The sequence below is a fragment of the Peromyscus californicus genome, unplaced genomic scaffold (genome assembly GCF_007827085.1).
Source record: "Peromyscus californicus insignis strain IS unplaced genomic scaffold, ASM782708v3 Scaffold_20__1_contigs__length_68692818, whole genome shotgun sequence".
In the NCBI taxonomy this organism is placed as follows: Eukaryota; Metazoa; Chordata; class Mammalia; order Rodentia; family Cricetidae; genus Peromyscus; species Peromyscus californicus.
Genome location: NW_026294503.1, coordinates 62,609,408 through 62,625,106, shown reverse-complemented (window position 1 = coordinate 62,625,106; position 15,699 = coordinate 62,609,408). Strand labels below are relative to the sequence as shown.

The window sequence follows — 15,699 nt, the reverse complement described above, 5'->3', positions numbered from 1 at the left end:
GTTTCTTAGGGTCAGTCATCAGGAGCTATAAGGAGCCGGATTTCTCCCTGTCTATCTAACGCACTATTTGAGGTAACTGCGCTAGCTGGGCATTCGTCCTTCACTAATCGGCTGGGTCATGACGGGCAAATCACTAGTCCTCGTCTCCCTGATCCTCCCTGTCCCCTCCGAACCTCCTCAACATTACTTAACTAAATTAGAAGGTCATCTTCCCACTCAAAGGAGGGAGCCCTATCGACCCCATCTCTTCCAGCATCTGGTGCGGTGTGGAGCATGTGGTATGGTAGAGAGTAATTTTTGTCCTTTTATTTTTATTTTTTCATTTTTACAGTGAGTTCTCAGTAGCCTTCCAGTTCTTGGGGTGTACTTTGTGCCTGCTTCATTCCTTCACACCAGAGTCTCTCTGGCAAGGGAGGATCTGGGGTGCAGAGACCCCCAGAAGTCTAGGCAAAGCCAGCTGGAATGGGATCGCAATTAACCAGGAACGTGCTCCGTCGCGGTGGTTAAGCGGAACGCGGGGTGGGAGAGAGGACGCAACTACAACCTCCACTCACGTCCCCCTGTGCTTATCCAACCCGGAGAAGTCCGGCTGAGCGCCCTGCAGCAGAAACTTGGGGGGCTATTTCCCAAGGGCGCACGGAGAACGGCTCCCCGCAGCGCGCCGCGGGGCGTCGGGGTCCGGGGTCAGCTCAGGTGCGGGTGACGCACCTGGCGGAGGCGTCGCAGCAGACTGGGTAGAACCACGGCGGCGGCGGCGGCGGGGGTGGCGGATACCTCACGGCTCACCGCAGGCAGAAACGTGGATCTGCACACACGAAATCATGGAAGACTGCCTCACGGAGGGCAGAAGCCCGCGCCTCGCTGCGGCGGGAGGTCGTGGACCCTTTCCCGAGGCAGGGTCTCCTGGGCGACAGTGTCGTTGGTTGATCCCAAGTCAAGAAGGTTTCAGGGCAGGGGAGGACTGGACCTGGTGGGCGTGGCTAAGGGACAGGGCGGTCCAGGGCGGGGCCTTGCGGGGGCGGGGCCAGGTGCTGAGCCGTCTCTGCTTGTCAAAAGGCAGCAGCCGAGCCTCAAGGGAGCGCCAAGCAGCGTGTCCAGCCTCCGGACCAGGTGAGGATCGGGGAGCGGAGGGAAGGGGGTCCTGGGTGAGGGGTTAGACCCGGGGGCGGGCGTCCGGAGTCTAGGGATCCGAGTGTCCCGGTGCAAGCGCTAGAGAGTCCAAGTCTCGGGAGCAAAGTTGGCGACTGAGATCCGGACTGTGGTGCCATGAGGTTGGGACTCTGAGAGGGCACCCGGGTCTGAGAAAGCTGAAGTTCCGAGCGAGGCTGGCGAGGGGGGACCTCCGCGATGCTCGGGGGGCTCTCAGCGCAGAAGTCCTTCGCTAAGACGGTTCTCAGCGCTGGACAACAAGCGTTTCTTTCCTTGCTCGGACCGGCGCTTCGGCGTGGAGTGGAGGAGTAAGGAAGGGCGTGATTGGCTGTCCAAGGAGCTAAGGTCTCTTGGGGTGGAGTGTGTGCAGCCTGTTTATCACCCTGTAGGGCCCATGTGTGATCACCTGTGATAGTGGAGAGGGATCTTTTAAATGGAGTTTTTCTTTTCTTGACTTTCTAAGACCGCCGGCGCTTTGAGAGCTAGTGTACTGGATTTCTTTTTCAGAAGAGCCTGTCCACAGATGTCCAGAGGGACTCAGGGGCCAGCGTGGATATTGAGGAAGGGGTTCTAAGAAATAGTTTCTGTTTGGGGAGTGAGGGGCCTTGAATCCCGTGATGAGTAGATTCGGAGGGAGGATTTGGAAGAGAACCGCATGTGATCTCCAGGTCCACCGTCCCCACGACCACTATCACCCACCTGAGGCTGTCTGCCTGTGCTGGGGGAGCCTTAGTTCACTGAGCCTAGGTCACACTCCTCTTCCTCCTCCTGCTCCTCCTCCTGCTCCTCCTTGTGGTGAGTGAGTCAGCCTCCTGTCTGGGCTCAGTAGCAGCAGAGGGGCCAGAGCCCAGGCAAGCAGTTGGGCGAGCATTTTCTGAGCATTGCAGAAGTTCTCTTGGACAGAGTTCAGCTCTGCCCCAGTGCCCTGGGGAAGGCCATCTTCTTCATGGACATGGGGCGGGCGGGGTTGGGGGGAGTGAGGGAGTGTCAGCAATGGTTGTTCAGTGGCCATGGAATGATTGCAGATGACCATGAAGAGACTTTGGCTATTGTCTGGAAATGGAGGTATTTGCCAATACCAGCTTACCAGCTACCGGTTCCACGTCTACCTTGTTAGCTACCCATCTAAGGCAGGCATGCAGGGGAACTCAGAAGGTTTGAGGAGCAGAAAATGCAAGGAATGCTTTCCCCAGGCTAGGGAATAAGAGTGGGTTCCAGAGAGGCAGAGAGGGGCTGTCCAGACCCAGAAACCTCAATTCTGTGAGCTAAGGGTATTTCACATTTGGGGGACTGTCTCTATTCCTTCCCCAGCTGAAGACTGGAAAGAACTGTGTGGATCTCTCTGGAACACTTTTCAGTCCTGGCATGCAGCCAGAACAGGAGGGCAGTAAGAGTAGAAGTCTCTGCTGGTTTTGTCTTGGATACTAGAGACCCTTGAGCAGAAACAGGTGACCAGGGCCCCCACACACTAGCCTTTTCTAGCTTATTTGAGAAGAACCCAGGGATGCCAACACTGTGACATTGCCTCGAACTATGAAAAGTAGGAATCCACGTTCTGTGCTCTGGCTGAGTCGTCTTGTGGCTTTAGGTTTGGCTGTTCCTGAGCAGCCATGACTTGGTTCCTGACCAAGACGGAGGAGGGACTGGGAAAGGAGAGAAAGGAGGAGGGACAGGCAGCCCAGCTGATCCCTCACACTTCTCCAGATACAGTCCTGCGACTGTACATTCTGGAGGCCCTGAATATGCCTGTGCCTGGGGATTCTCTACTTGTCTGTAATATGATTTCTCGGTCTTCCTCCACTGTCTACCTCTGAACTGATCTCTTTGAGGGACTGAGTCCCTTAAAAGCCCCCAAAGACCCCTTGGACCTCTGCCTTCAGCACAGATTGCAGGTATCCAAAGCCTAGACCTTCAGTAGAGGAAGGCCCAGGGCAGTGGTTCTCAATCTCCCTGGTGCTGTGACCCTTTAATAGAGTTCCTCACGTTGTGGTGATCCTCAACCATAAAATTATTTCATTGCTACTTCATAACTGTAATCGTGCTACTGTTATGAATTGTAGTATAGATATCTGATATGCAGAATATCCGATATGTGACCCTTATGGGAGTCATGACCCACAGGTTGAGAACCACTGGCCTAGGGTCTGGTGGGCTAGCCCAAGAAGTTACCCAAGACAGGAGAATTCTGTTCACTTTTTCACCCTACATCCTAGGAACTGGCTGAGCTGAGCCTCCGGGCTGCTGCTGTCTGTGCAGACCGGCAAGGCCAGGGTACCTGGGTCACATTCTAATTGGTAGCTGGATAGTGGATTAGAGGGCTCAAGCTTCTGCTTGTCCCTGCTGTGAGTGCATTTGGGATGCAGGTAGAGGAAATAAGGACATGACCAGATTTGATTAAGAGCCTCCTGTGTGTCCCAGCATGGTGCCAGGCTGCCAAGGGTTGTCCTCAAGCAGATCCCAGCAGGCCAGGCTTCAGCCTCCAAAGAGAGCCCCATGAGGAGCAGCAGCCCTGGCACCGTCCCCACGGCTGTCCAGTGCCAAGGCTCCGACCGGCCTGAAGCCCGCCCGGCGGCGGCGGCTGCCCTAGACCACCAGAACATCACTGCTAGTTGTTTCTCTCTGATCTGTCCTTAACCTTCCTTACTGACTGTATGACTTACTATCCAAACTGGGGTGCTCGTGAGTTAAACGGGGTTTTGTGCCTGGCCATGGGGAGACATAAGCCCAGACCTGGGTCAGCTGGACATCTAATCACCCAAACCCAGGAGAGGTCACACAGAGTGATTAAGGGACAAGGTGGGTGGGAGAGACTTAATGCTGAGGTGAGGGTGGGCCCAACACCCCAGCCTGCCCTCTGGTCTAGTCAGACAATTCCAGTCCCTTCCTTAAGGGTAGAACTGCTCCTGGCCACCCTGTCGAAGACCCAGCCCACCACTGAAGTGACATTCTTTCATCCTTCACTCGTGACTGGCCTTGCCTTTGGATTTTCCTGTGCCGCCCTTACCTCAGAACGGGACACAAAGACCTGTGACCTCCTCTTCAGTTTCCCCAGGGGAGCGTGGGGTACAGGGAAGTCAAGACTTGGCCTTGTGCTTCCTCTGCTCCCTTCCTTACAGACTCCTCATTTGTCCTTCTGCCTTCCAGACCTCTGGGGACACTCACATCCCACAAAGAAGTCCCTCTCTAAAGTGAGTACACAACCAGGAAGGGAAAGGCAGTCAGACCTTGTCCGTGTAGATAAAGGGCACAGGTCACTTGGAATCCAGATCCAGGGACAACCAAGATAGCAAGCAGAGCTGGGGAGAAACTGCTGAGCAGGGCATGGAACTGATGCCTGTGGATGCTAGCTAGCATTTGAGTTGTCTGCCTCTGACTGTTGGAGAAATGGTCCAGGGTGGGGACAAACACTTCTTGCTCAACCTAAGCTATAGGCGTTGGTGGCAGCGGCAGCAGCAGCATCCTGTGGTAGTGACATGTGGGAGAGAAACTGCCCTCCCTTCTGAGTCCTTGTGGTCCAGATACTCCGGGTAGCCTCTCTGGAGAGTCCCCAGAGGCTGAGTGTCTGAGTGATTAAGGCGTAGGACACGGGGGAGTGGAGCCTCCCTGACTGTGGAGTGACTGTCTACTCGGGCAAGCAGGAAGTCATTCTTTCTCATTCTCACAAATGAAAAGAGCAAGTAGGACCTCTTTGGAAATCCCACCTGCTTGTGTGTGTGTGTGTGTGTGTGTGTGTGTGTGTGAAGCGGGCGAGACCTCCTCCCAGACTGGCTAGGGGAGAACAGGGTGGTTGGTGAGCAAATGGCAGAGGCTAGAGGCAGAAGCAGAGGGAGCTGTGAGAGTCTGAGTGTGCCCCATGCTTCTGCAAACCTGCCCTGCAGGTCTCGTGCCAAAGAATAGACTAAGCAGTGTTCCCAGAACCAGATGCCACACAAAGTCCTCATTCTGCACAGGGGAGAGTCCTGGTCCTTAACAGGGTGTGGGCAGCTGTACCAGCGGGAAAGTGGAGTTTGGGCAGGACCCAGTACCAGTTCCTGGGAAGCTACCGCCTCTCACTGGCCTTCTGATGCCAAGCCAAAGGTTTGATGTGTTCTGCATGGTGTGGCATTCCAGGCACTGTGGAGCTCTCAAGCCTTTGCTGGTGACAGGTCTAGTGTGTGCCACCTGCTGGCACTGGAGTCATAACTCCAGGAACAGTGGCTCCTGAGCACTGGATACCAGATGCTGTTCCACGTACTTAACAAGCCCCGCCTCCTGGCCCTACCACTCTCTACCTTGTTAAGAAGGAGCAACTCCTGTGCCCACTCTGTACATGGGAAAACTGAGTCTTGGTGAGGTTGCAACATGGAAAGTCAGGACTGATACTTGAGTCTGTAGGATGCTGAAACCACAGGAGTAATCCCCAGGAGCTCTACACCTCTGCATTCCCAGAGCAGTCGCAGACACTTAGTGCTGTGACTTGCGTGTTATAGGCCCGTAATAAATGTTTGTGGGCTGTAGGGTTAGATTTACTAACTAGTTAGAACAAGCTGACCCGAGAGTAAGTTCTCTTTGGCCAAAGGTTGCTCTGGGGATGGTAGTGTCTCAAAAGGTTCTTTTAAACTTCTACGCCGCCTCTGTTGTGGTCTTAGACGTACACCATACTCCAGAGGCATCAAAGAACCTGAGAAATCTAAGGTTGCGCAGAAGTTGCACAGAATCCACAAGACTTAGATGGCCTGGAAGGCAATGAAATCAGAGATCCTCTTTCAACTTCAAACAAATCACCGCGGCATGCTAAGTGAGCAGGTTAAAGGCCACTGTCCCACCAGCCCATCTGAGTTGTCTCTTCTAGCCACCCCCACCCTGCCCTGACTGTCCCTTTTAGACTCCTGATCCTAACTCTCTTCCCTGGAGAAATGGACTCTTGGCTGTTCTGATGGCCTCCAGGCAGGCCCTGTGCTAAGTACCCGAATTCTTTCATTTACACACTTCCCCTTGGTGTTAACATGCTACAATGTCCTCTAGTATGTGGCTAGAGGGTTCGAGGCTGGGCAAGCAGCGGGGAAGAGCGAGCGGGAGAAATAGAGTCAGAGTTTCTAGCTTTGACACTCACTCGTTAGTGACCTAGGGCAAATTTCTTAATCCCTCCAAATTCCCGTTTCCCTGTCTGTAAATTGGGGGTGATCATAGCTCTGATGTGTGACTGCTGAGGATTAGCTGAGCAAAGTCAAGTGCCTGGCACAGAGTACGTAGGGTCTTGAAAGGCTCGCGACGGTCATTTGGCGGACATGGGCTAAGACACCGGGAATTTAACAACAAAAAGAAAGATGATCGTGACTGTTTCCAAACGATAGCACAAAAACCCAGGCATTGTGGAAGGTTCTGTGGGAGCTCAGAAATGGCTGTCCTGGTACTTGGCCAAACGCAGATTTGGTTTCTCATTCTGCCATATGTTAGACAAGGAATCTGGGAGCGTTGCTGAGTGTGCTTCTGAGGGAGCATCCAACGTGATTCCAGTTCTTCAGCTGTTTTTCTGCTTTGTTTTGTCTTTTAATTGTCACACAAGAGTATACAGCATGTTTACAGATGTTATGCAACTATGCTAACCACCCAAGTTAGGAGTAGAGCATTTATAGTAATTAATTAAACTTTTTAAAGTCTGTGTGTGTCTGGGCTGACAAGAAGGCTCAGTGGGTAAAGGCGCTTGCTGTCAGAACTGACAAGCTGACTTCAGTCCCCAGAAGCCACAAGGTGGAAGGAGAGAACTGAGTCCTGCAAGCTGTCCTCTGACCTCCACATCTGTATCGTGGTGCATGCCCACGTGAACACAATAAATGAATAAATGTAAAAAAAAATTAATGTGTGCACATACATGTGAGTGTGTGTCTCTCCTCTGTGTGTGTGTGTGTGTGTGTGTGTGTGTGTGTACGTGTGTATATGTGTGTAGGCAGTCATGTAGGCCGAAGGACAACCTCAGGTATCAACCTCTGGAACACTGTCCACCTCTCACTGGCCTGGAGCACCTCCATCAGGCTAGAGTGCAGAGAGTAAGCCCGGGGGATCTGCCTGTCCGAACCTCCAGGTTTGAGATTACAAACTCCCCGCCTCTCAGGAATCAAACACAAGGGAGATTTGGGTTATCATCTAAGTGTGTTTTTGAAACAATGTGTGGGTTCTGGGTTACATGGCCTTGAGGTTTTCCCACATCACTCTCTATCACACGCCCTTTCACTGGGGCTGTATTTCTGAGCCTCTTCCACACTGACACACATTAGCTAACGCCATGATCAAGTATTCCACACATTGTATGTTCTCCCTCTTGTGGGCGGTCATCTGGGTTGTTTCCAGTTTGGGGCTACTATGAAATGATGATATGTTTGCTTCCTATGTCACCTAGGAATGACATTGCTGGTCCACAGAGAACTCCGTGTTTGGCATTGATATTTTTAAAAAATTGATGTAGAAGAATTCTCCCTTTGGCTGTGGACGGACCATCCTATTCCTCCTCATGTTTTTCAATACTCAATGTCGACTTCATCTCTAAAGTGACAGAGTTGTGCTAGACAAGTTTCTGCAGCTCCTTTTAGCTACCACGGTATTGTCATGGGCCAGAGAGCTGGTTTCTGTGGGTGTGCTTGTCTGAGGCACTGTGGACAGGTGGACCCTGCATTCTGTGACCTCTGTGCCCGACCTCTGGGTGTGGTTGAAGTTTTATCTTTCTGGCTTTCCTCCAGCAGTGGATAAGGGATCTGAGCACCTCTCCCCAGAGCATGATGTTAGTGCTGAGTATATGCTTACATGCTCAGTTAATACCTCCTGAATGGCGCTTTTGTCAAAGGGTTTGGGAGAAGTACGTATTTTCCGTGGACATACGTTTTTAGAAAAGGATACAGAAGATGTGAGCCATGAACATTAATCACAGCACTGAGGGCTAAGGCTCTGGTAGGATTCCTATAGGGCTTCTAGGATACTTAAGGATCCAGGAAAGATCGATTTCTTCATTGGTCCATTGTTCAGGGTCTGACCTTGTCTTTTTAGCCTTCTGACTTGACTTGTCTGGGAAGCAGGAGGTAGCTGGAGGGCTGAGATGGGGGTACAGAGAAGTTGCCGTGGAGGGGTGGGGAGCCAAATGCTTTCGGTGTTGAGCAGCCTGCCTGGGGATGCTAGGGAGAGGGTTTACTAACTGCTCAGCATCCTACTAGCCACACAAACAGTCAGCTGCCAACTTAGCCACCCACCCACCCACCCCACTAAAGAATGTGGCTGGCTGGGCAGTTGCATGGGCCACCCTAGCCGTCAACTCTGTAATTACACCAGCCAGTCTGTGCCTGTCGGCTCCAAGGGCAGACAAGCACCTCTGCCTCCAGCCTCACTCACCTTGGCTGCCAGGCCCAAGCCGGGCTTAACAGCCAGGCCCTGCCTAGCTTCCCCCTATGCTGCCCACACCCCAAACTCTGCCCAGTGTTTCTCCCTACAGCAACCTTTGACCCTTAGGAGGTTACAATATTATATAATAACTGAAAGTCATATTAACCAAAGGTTAGTAAAACTTACCATGTTCCAGGCACTCTATTAAATGTTTCTTTTATGTTTTCTCACTCATGCCTCTCCCTGGTTTATGAAGAGGAAATGGAGGTTCAAAGGGATTAAGGGGTTGGCTCTCCTGCCCAAAGTCATTAAGTTACTGTGAAAGAACCAGGACTTCAGTTAGGGCCTTTCCAGGACCGAGCCGAGCCTCTTCGAGTGGTGACTCTCTCTTCTGCAGTGGAGGTCATTCAGCTCAGTCCCTCCTCCCCTTCTTGTTCACGAGGGCTGGAAACGAGATGGCCAGTGAGGCCTGGCCAGGGTGAGCAGGGCAGCTCCGAACTGGCCGGGAGGCGCCGGAAAACACCTTCAGGGCAGAGTTCTTTGTTCCAAATGGTTCTGAATTTCCGGCCTTGTGCCAGGGATGGGAAGTTACCTCTGCCCAGCCTATTTGGCAAGCACATGCACATCTTGGGTGCCATGATGTTAAGACGTGGAGGAGGGGCTGCCTCAGGTAAAATTCCATCCTAATGAACTCCATTTGAGATCTGGCGCCTTTCTTACAATCCCGTGTGCAGCCTGGGAAACCGGAGGGGAAGGGGGATCATTTACAGTCAGGTATCTCCTGAGGAGGACCCTAGATGTTCTGATCCTGGGAAGAGAGAGAGAGAATCAAATCCATACAGGACCCCCTTGAATACCAAGTGTCTGAATAGTTGAGGGCCAGCCTGGGTGAGGAGATCTTGGACCTGACAGGGCTGTGACTGTGTGTTCAGTTGCCCACTACCCCCATTCTATTGTGAGCCCCAAGAACAGAATCCCATCACCAAAAAGTCCTGACCCACCAATGGGGTCGCAATACATCCCAGAGTCATCCAGGGGCCGCTTATTGCATAGAAATACCTGTGTATTCGGGTAGATTGAGTGTGCTGAAGTAAAAAGGAGATCCCCGGTGAAGGGAGCGTTTGCAAGGTTAAATTATCTTTAAAAGCCAGACTGCAGTTTGGGTGAATCCTCCCCAGTGATTGTACCAACTGGGCACAGTCACCAGCACCAAAATTGATTGAGCAGGTGCTGTGTGCCAGACAGGGAACCAAGCAGTTGGCACGGATTATCCCATGGACTCCTTACAGGCTGAGGAGGTGTGTAGGGTTATTCTTCTCATTTCACAGATGAGGAAACAGAAGCTGAGGGAGTGCAGGCGATTGTGAGTGTAACAGGTCCAGGGGAAGAGCCAGGGCCTGGGCCCAGCTGGGTGAGATGGCTCCAGAGCCCCTCTTCCAGCTGTGTCTTTCTGACCACAGGGCTCTGCTGTCGCTGTGGGCTGGTGCAGGGACCAAAGCCAGAGAGTAAAGCTGAAGGGGTGAGATGAGATGGGGGACTTCAGGCTGCTATAAAGATGGGGCCCACCTCAGGCCAGCAAGAATGCTGTTGGAGCTACAGCCCAGTGTGGCCTCATGATCCAATTAAGTTTTTATTGCAAGCTAGACATGCTAGACATGTAGTATTTTGTTGTTTTAAAAAGTGAAATCCCTCCTCCGTCTCCCAGCCCCTCCTCTCTCTTATTCTCTCCGGTGAATGTGAGGGATGAGGTTGTGTGTGCAAGGGATGGGATTGTGTGTGCAAGGGATGGGATTGTATGCGAGTACGTGTGTAGGCCAGAAATCAGTCTCAATGTTTTTCTCTGTTGTTTCTACATCTTATGTTTGTTTCTTTGGTTTGGTTTGGTGTTTTGTTTTGTTTTGTTTCGAGACAGGGTTTCTCTGTGTATCCCTGGCTGTCCTGGAACTCTCTCTGTAGACCAGGCTGTCCTTAAACTCAGAGATTCCCCCTGCCTCTGCCTCCTGAGTGCTGAGATTAAAGGTGTGCGCCACCACCACCACCACCACCACCACCACCACCACCCCCTACCCCCCACCCCCAGCTCCCTACACCCTTTTTGATAGACATTATCTCTTACTGAACCGGGAGCTCATCAATTGGGCTAGACCAGCTGGTTGACCAGAAAGCCCCAGAGATCCCCGGTTCCTTTCCACCATGCTGGCTTTTACATGGGTGTTGGGAACCCAAACCTGGGTCCTTTGGCATGGCAAACACTTTATATCAGATGGATTCTCTCTGTTTTTAAATACTGATAATGAATTTTTAAGACCTGTACTCTCACTGGGTGGCAGTGGCTGTAGGCAGATCTCTGTGAGTTCGAGGCCAGCCTGGTTTACAGAGTGAGATCTAGGACAGCCAGGGCTACACAAAGAAACCCTGTCTCAGGGAAAAAAAAAAAAAGTCGTGTATTCTCTGTTGGAGATGGGGGTAGGCAACAGAACCCCCCTGAGGCCCTCGGGTCTCTATGGTATCCTCTACTACTTTGTTTTAGCAGGTGAGCACGACATAAAGACAGGGGAGGCCTCTCACTAGAAAGTCTTTACTTTGTCCTTCCACAGAACCACAGTCTGTGGTAAGGGGTCCCGCTAGCGTCCAGCTGGCACCTGAAGCCCTCCTTCCCTCCAGGTCCCCCCCTTTCCTGCCTCCTGTCCTCTCTCCAGTCGGCGGCAATTCTCCCATGAGCAGGAGAGGGCAAGTCATTAAGAGAAATAAGAAGCTCACAAGGCTAGGGTGTGGTTCAGTCGGTAGGGTGCTTGCCGAGCGGGCACAAAGCCCTGGGGTCGACTCACCGACGTGGCATAAGCTGGGTTTGGTGGCCCGCACCTGTAATCCCAACACTTGGGAAACAAAAGTCGGAGGATCAGAAGTTCAAGGTCAACCTTGGCTGTGTAGACTGAGGCCAGGAGGGGCTACATAAGACACATCTCAAACAAACAAACAAAACCACAAGGAGCTAACTGTTAAACAAAGCGTTACTAGGCAAAACAAAACAAGACCAGGAAAGCAGTGGAGCTTTGTTTCGCGAAGCAGGTGCTCAGCACACACTACAAATGACCTCTGTGCCTGTGTGTGGTGCTGGGAATTGAACCTGGGCCTTGGTGATCTACCGTGAGCTACACTCCCAACCCTGCTCTTCACTTGGTTCTCCCAGGCTGGACTTGGTGCTCCTAGGTGCCAGCAGAGAGCTGATCAGGTGTCTCAAATCCTTAAATATGCCTTTCTTAGTTTCTGCCTTCTTCCTGAATTTATTCCTCCTCCTCCTCCTCCTCCTCCTCCTCCTCCTCCTCCTCCTCCTCCCCTTCAATACCTGGGAGAATCACAGTAAAGTCACAGCTAACGTTTCTATGGAGTGTGACAGTTTTTGTAACACATTTGGAAATGTTTTATCTCAGCTGATTCAACAGTCTTGTGAGATGTGTATAGTTTGCTCCAGGCTCATTGGAGGGGTGGTGCTGTTCCTCTTCCCATTCAAAGAGAGCAGGGGCTATGCATGAAGACTTACCACCCCTGGCTCTCACGAGATCTGACCTTCACTTCCCACCTTGGGTCCACAGGTGGTGGCAGGTGGCAGCAGGTGGTGATAGACAGTAGTGACTGAGTGTCTCTCTTCTTCAAAGCCTGGCTCTGGGGCCGCTGGGGGGCGGGGGGGGGGGTGAGTAGGCAGTGGGCCTGTCACTGTGGAAGGACCTAAGAGGATGGTGGCCAGTGGCCAGCTCCCACCCATCCCCACCCCCCCCACCCCCACCCCACCCCACCCCCGCTGCCTGTCACCGTGAGCTATTCTTCCAAAAGCTAGGCAGAAAATAGCTCACTCAAGAGAATTATTTTTGTCTCTGTTAAACTTCAATCCAGGGCTCCTGAAGAACCGGCTACAGAGATGTTTTTCAGGTCAGGAGGAGTTCTGGGACACAAGGGGAAGTGGTGGGTGGAGGGGCCATCACCTCTGCTCCCAGGGGCAGGAAGGGCCATGGCCACTGGCTGCTCAGCTGGCCGCAGCTCCAGCTGACATCGTGAAGCCAGCATGGGTAGGATGACAGGAATGAGTGAGCACCATTGACCATGTCCCCAGCTCTGCAAAGCCTGGTGGCTCCAAGGAATGGCAGGCATGGGGAGGGCCCTAAGCGCAGGAGCCTTTCTAAGCCCTGAAAGCCTTTCACGGAGCCAGGCTCCGAGCTGCCCCTTCACATCCCTTCTCCAGGATATCTGCTTTTCCTGGCAGTTGGAAGACAAGTTGTATAGTACAGGGGGGGTCTAGGGAGGAAGATGGCCATGGGCCACCCTCTGCTTAGGTCCCTGCTTGTAGGCAGCAGGTTGCTGATCAGGAGAGAGAGAAGCCAATCCTCTCAAGCCCCACGGATTAACTCCTCCGCTATCCTGAGGCAGCATTTATTAAAAACTATGCCATGAGTTAAAACTTCTCCATCTCTCTCTGCCAGGGGTAACAAAGGAAAACAAAGAAAAGGATGAGTGCCAGTGGGCAGGAGCTGGGCAATGTGGGCAATGGCTTGGAAAGGCTGACTTTTCCTTCCCCGCTGTGGCCCTGGGGAAGAACCCTCCAATAGCATTTGGCCTGATACGTTGAATTCAAGCATTGTTGTCCGTTAGAGCTTCAAGGGTAAGGCGAGGCTTGTGTGTGGTACCAGTGAGTTTGGACATATGATCTCAATATGGGTTGACTGATGCCTACGCAAAGACAGAGCCACCACCCCTGTCCACGGTGTAAGTTGTTTGTGAGCACTGTATGTTTTTGTACCCAGTCCCCCTCCTTAAAGTGACTCCTGGTAACCAAGAAGTGACTTGTTGGCCAGGAGGGCCAGGGTAGGCTGAGTGGCGTGGCAAAGGCAGATTTGGAGAGCTGGAAACCGGGTGGTATCTGCTCTTTCTGTGCCCAGCAACCATATCTTGCCACCGTAGACAACTTGATGAGTGGAAGAAGGGTTGGTGATGTGAGAGCTGCCTTCCACCCACCCTGGTTAAAACTTTCGTTCTTTCCATCCTCTCCCATGAAAGTTTGGGGTTGTTTTGTTTTGGTGTGTGTGTGTGTGTGTGTGTGTGTGTGTGTGTGTGTGTGTGTGTGTGTGTGTGTGTGTTGGCCTCCTGAGCTGGGCTCTCTCCTCTGCCTCACCCTTGTACCTCAGTGACTAATGGCTCTATGAGAATTCCCCTATGACTCGGGGTCTATACCACATCCCGCGGGGATGAGGCCAGGGGCTCCCCACCACGTTTTGTCCTCTCTTGTGCTGCTTACCCACATCATAGCATGTGACACATTGAATCAAGGGGTCCCGTTTGTCATCCATCCCCTGTGGACTGTAAGCTTCAAGAAGGCCAGAGCTACATCTTGCTCACCATAGGCCTCCCAAATTCTAGTTCCAGCTTTGCTTGGAGTCGGTGTTTAGGGCTAGGCAGAGGTCACCATCAAAGATCAGGTAGCAGCTGGGGAAGTAGCTCAGTGGTAGAAGGCTTGCCTGGCATGCTCAAGGCTGTAGATTCAGTCCTCAGTACAGTCATTAGGTAGAAGCCAGCATCAATGTCCACCACTATGAGACCAAGAAAAAATGCTATTGCCCCCCTGTCCTCTAATGGGTCCCCAGAGGGATCTACACAGATCTACACAGACAGATGACAAAAGCCTGAGAAAATCAAAGGTATGGGGAAGTTTTCTAGGGAGATACCATTCTAATCAAAAACTGGGAAGCAGCTGGTGTTGCTTGGGGTGACCTTTGGTGGCCTCTAAGGCTGAGGTCCTCCCGCTTGGCCTAGGCCTTGAGAAGCTTTACGAACACATGGAGACATCTCTCCTCGCTAAGGACCCAGAAGATACAGGGAACATCTTGTGGTAAATTGGTTCTTCATGGAATGGACCTTGCCAAGCCTGCTTATTTCAGAGAAGCCCAGGGTCCTTCACTGATTCCAATGCAAGCCTCAGAACCTATCCCACCCAGAATGAATGGGAAAGCCAGTGAAGGTTCCACCACAGCCTGGATCAGGTCCTCTTACAGGACCTTCCAGGAGCTGAGGCAGCCAGGGTTGTGGGATGCTACATCTCTCCCTGCCACCTCCCAGCTCCAGCCCCGACACTGCCCACTCCTGTGTTCCTATGGTGGGCAGGAATAGCGTGAAGCCTGCCTGTGTCCTGATAACAGACAGGGGACAACTGGGGGATTGCCATGATTTCAGTCCCTCTATGCGGACAGAGGCATGAAAGGGGACAGGTGCTAGATGATAGGTCAAGGGTTGGTAATTAGTGGCAACTGGGAAGCCACAGGCTTTATCTTCCTTATGGAGGGAGTCTAGACATATAGGCCGGTTTCTCTGCTTACTTGGAGAAAGAGTAAAATGGTCCATTTCCCTCCGCTCCAAGCAGCCAGTGTTTTGCCAGCCATGGTGAATGGACAGACTGGGTAGCCATGTTTGCGGCTCTGCAAATGTGTGACGTCATGAGCAGTACCTGGGATGGAGAGTTTAGGATGGAGCACAGGCTTCCTGCCCTGCCCAGTCTAGAACCTGCAGCTTTTCTCACCCTCCTGGCTGATCTAATACACACAGTTGCGTGGTGATGGCTTCTCAGGGGGTCTCTTTTGCTTATCACAACAACCCAACATTCAAGTAGTGCCATGTCACTATTTGTGGATGAGGACCAGGGAAGGACACTGAGGGACAGGGATTGGGTAGTCATCCAGCTGGACTTAGAGGCCAGACGCAAACAAGACATCTAATGCCAAGGACCACCAATGTCTTAGAGCTCACGGGGCCTGGAGTGTTGACCTGTCACCTGATGCAGGTAGAAGCTGAGTGACTAAGAGAGGACATTGGCCTCAGGAGGAAAAGAAGAAAAAGAAACCTGACCAGGGTCAGCTAGGGCAGGGAGAGGTGGCCTCGGAGCATTCTTTCTGAACTCAAGTGTACCAGCCTCCAGGACTTCTGAAAGTATCCCAGCATTAGATGATTCAACCCAGACAGGGGTGTGGAGGGCACCCAAGGCTGGGCTTGGAGATGCCTGACAGGAAGAGACAGATCATGTCTACTGGGACTTTTCAAACAGCAAAGCTTAGGGCTGGAGCAATGGCTTAGGGATTAAGAGCACTGCCTGTCCTTCCAGAGGACCCGGGTTCAACTCCCAGCACCCACATGGTAACTCATAACTGTCTGTAACTCCAGTAA

The 15,699-nt window shown here is 52.3% G+C and overlaps 1 protein-coding gene across 1 annotated transcript in view; it reads left to right on the top strand.

Moving 5' to 3' along the window:
- Positions 1 to 1,041: 1,041 nt before the first annotated feature.
- Positions 1,042 to 15,699, top strand: part of Vdr (vitamin D receptor) — a 55,382-nt gene continuing 40,724 nt past the window's right edge. Inside the window, exon 1 of the mRNA XM_052747502.1 lies at positions 1,042 to 1,110. The gene's annotated coding sequence lies outside the window, so the exon portion shown is untranslated. The remainder of the gene's footprint in view (positions 1,111 to 15,699) is intronic.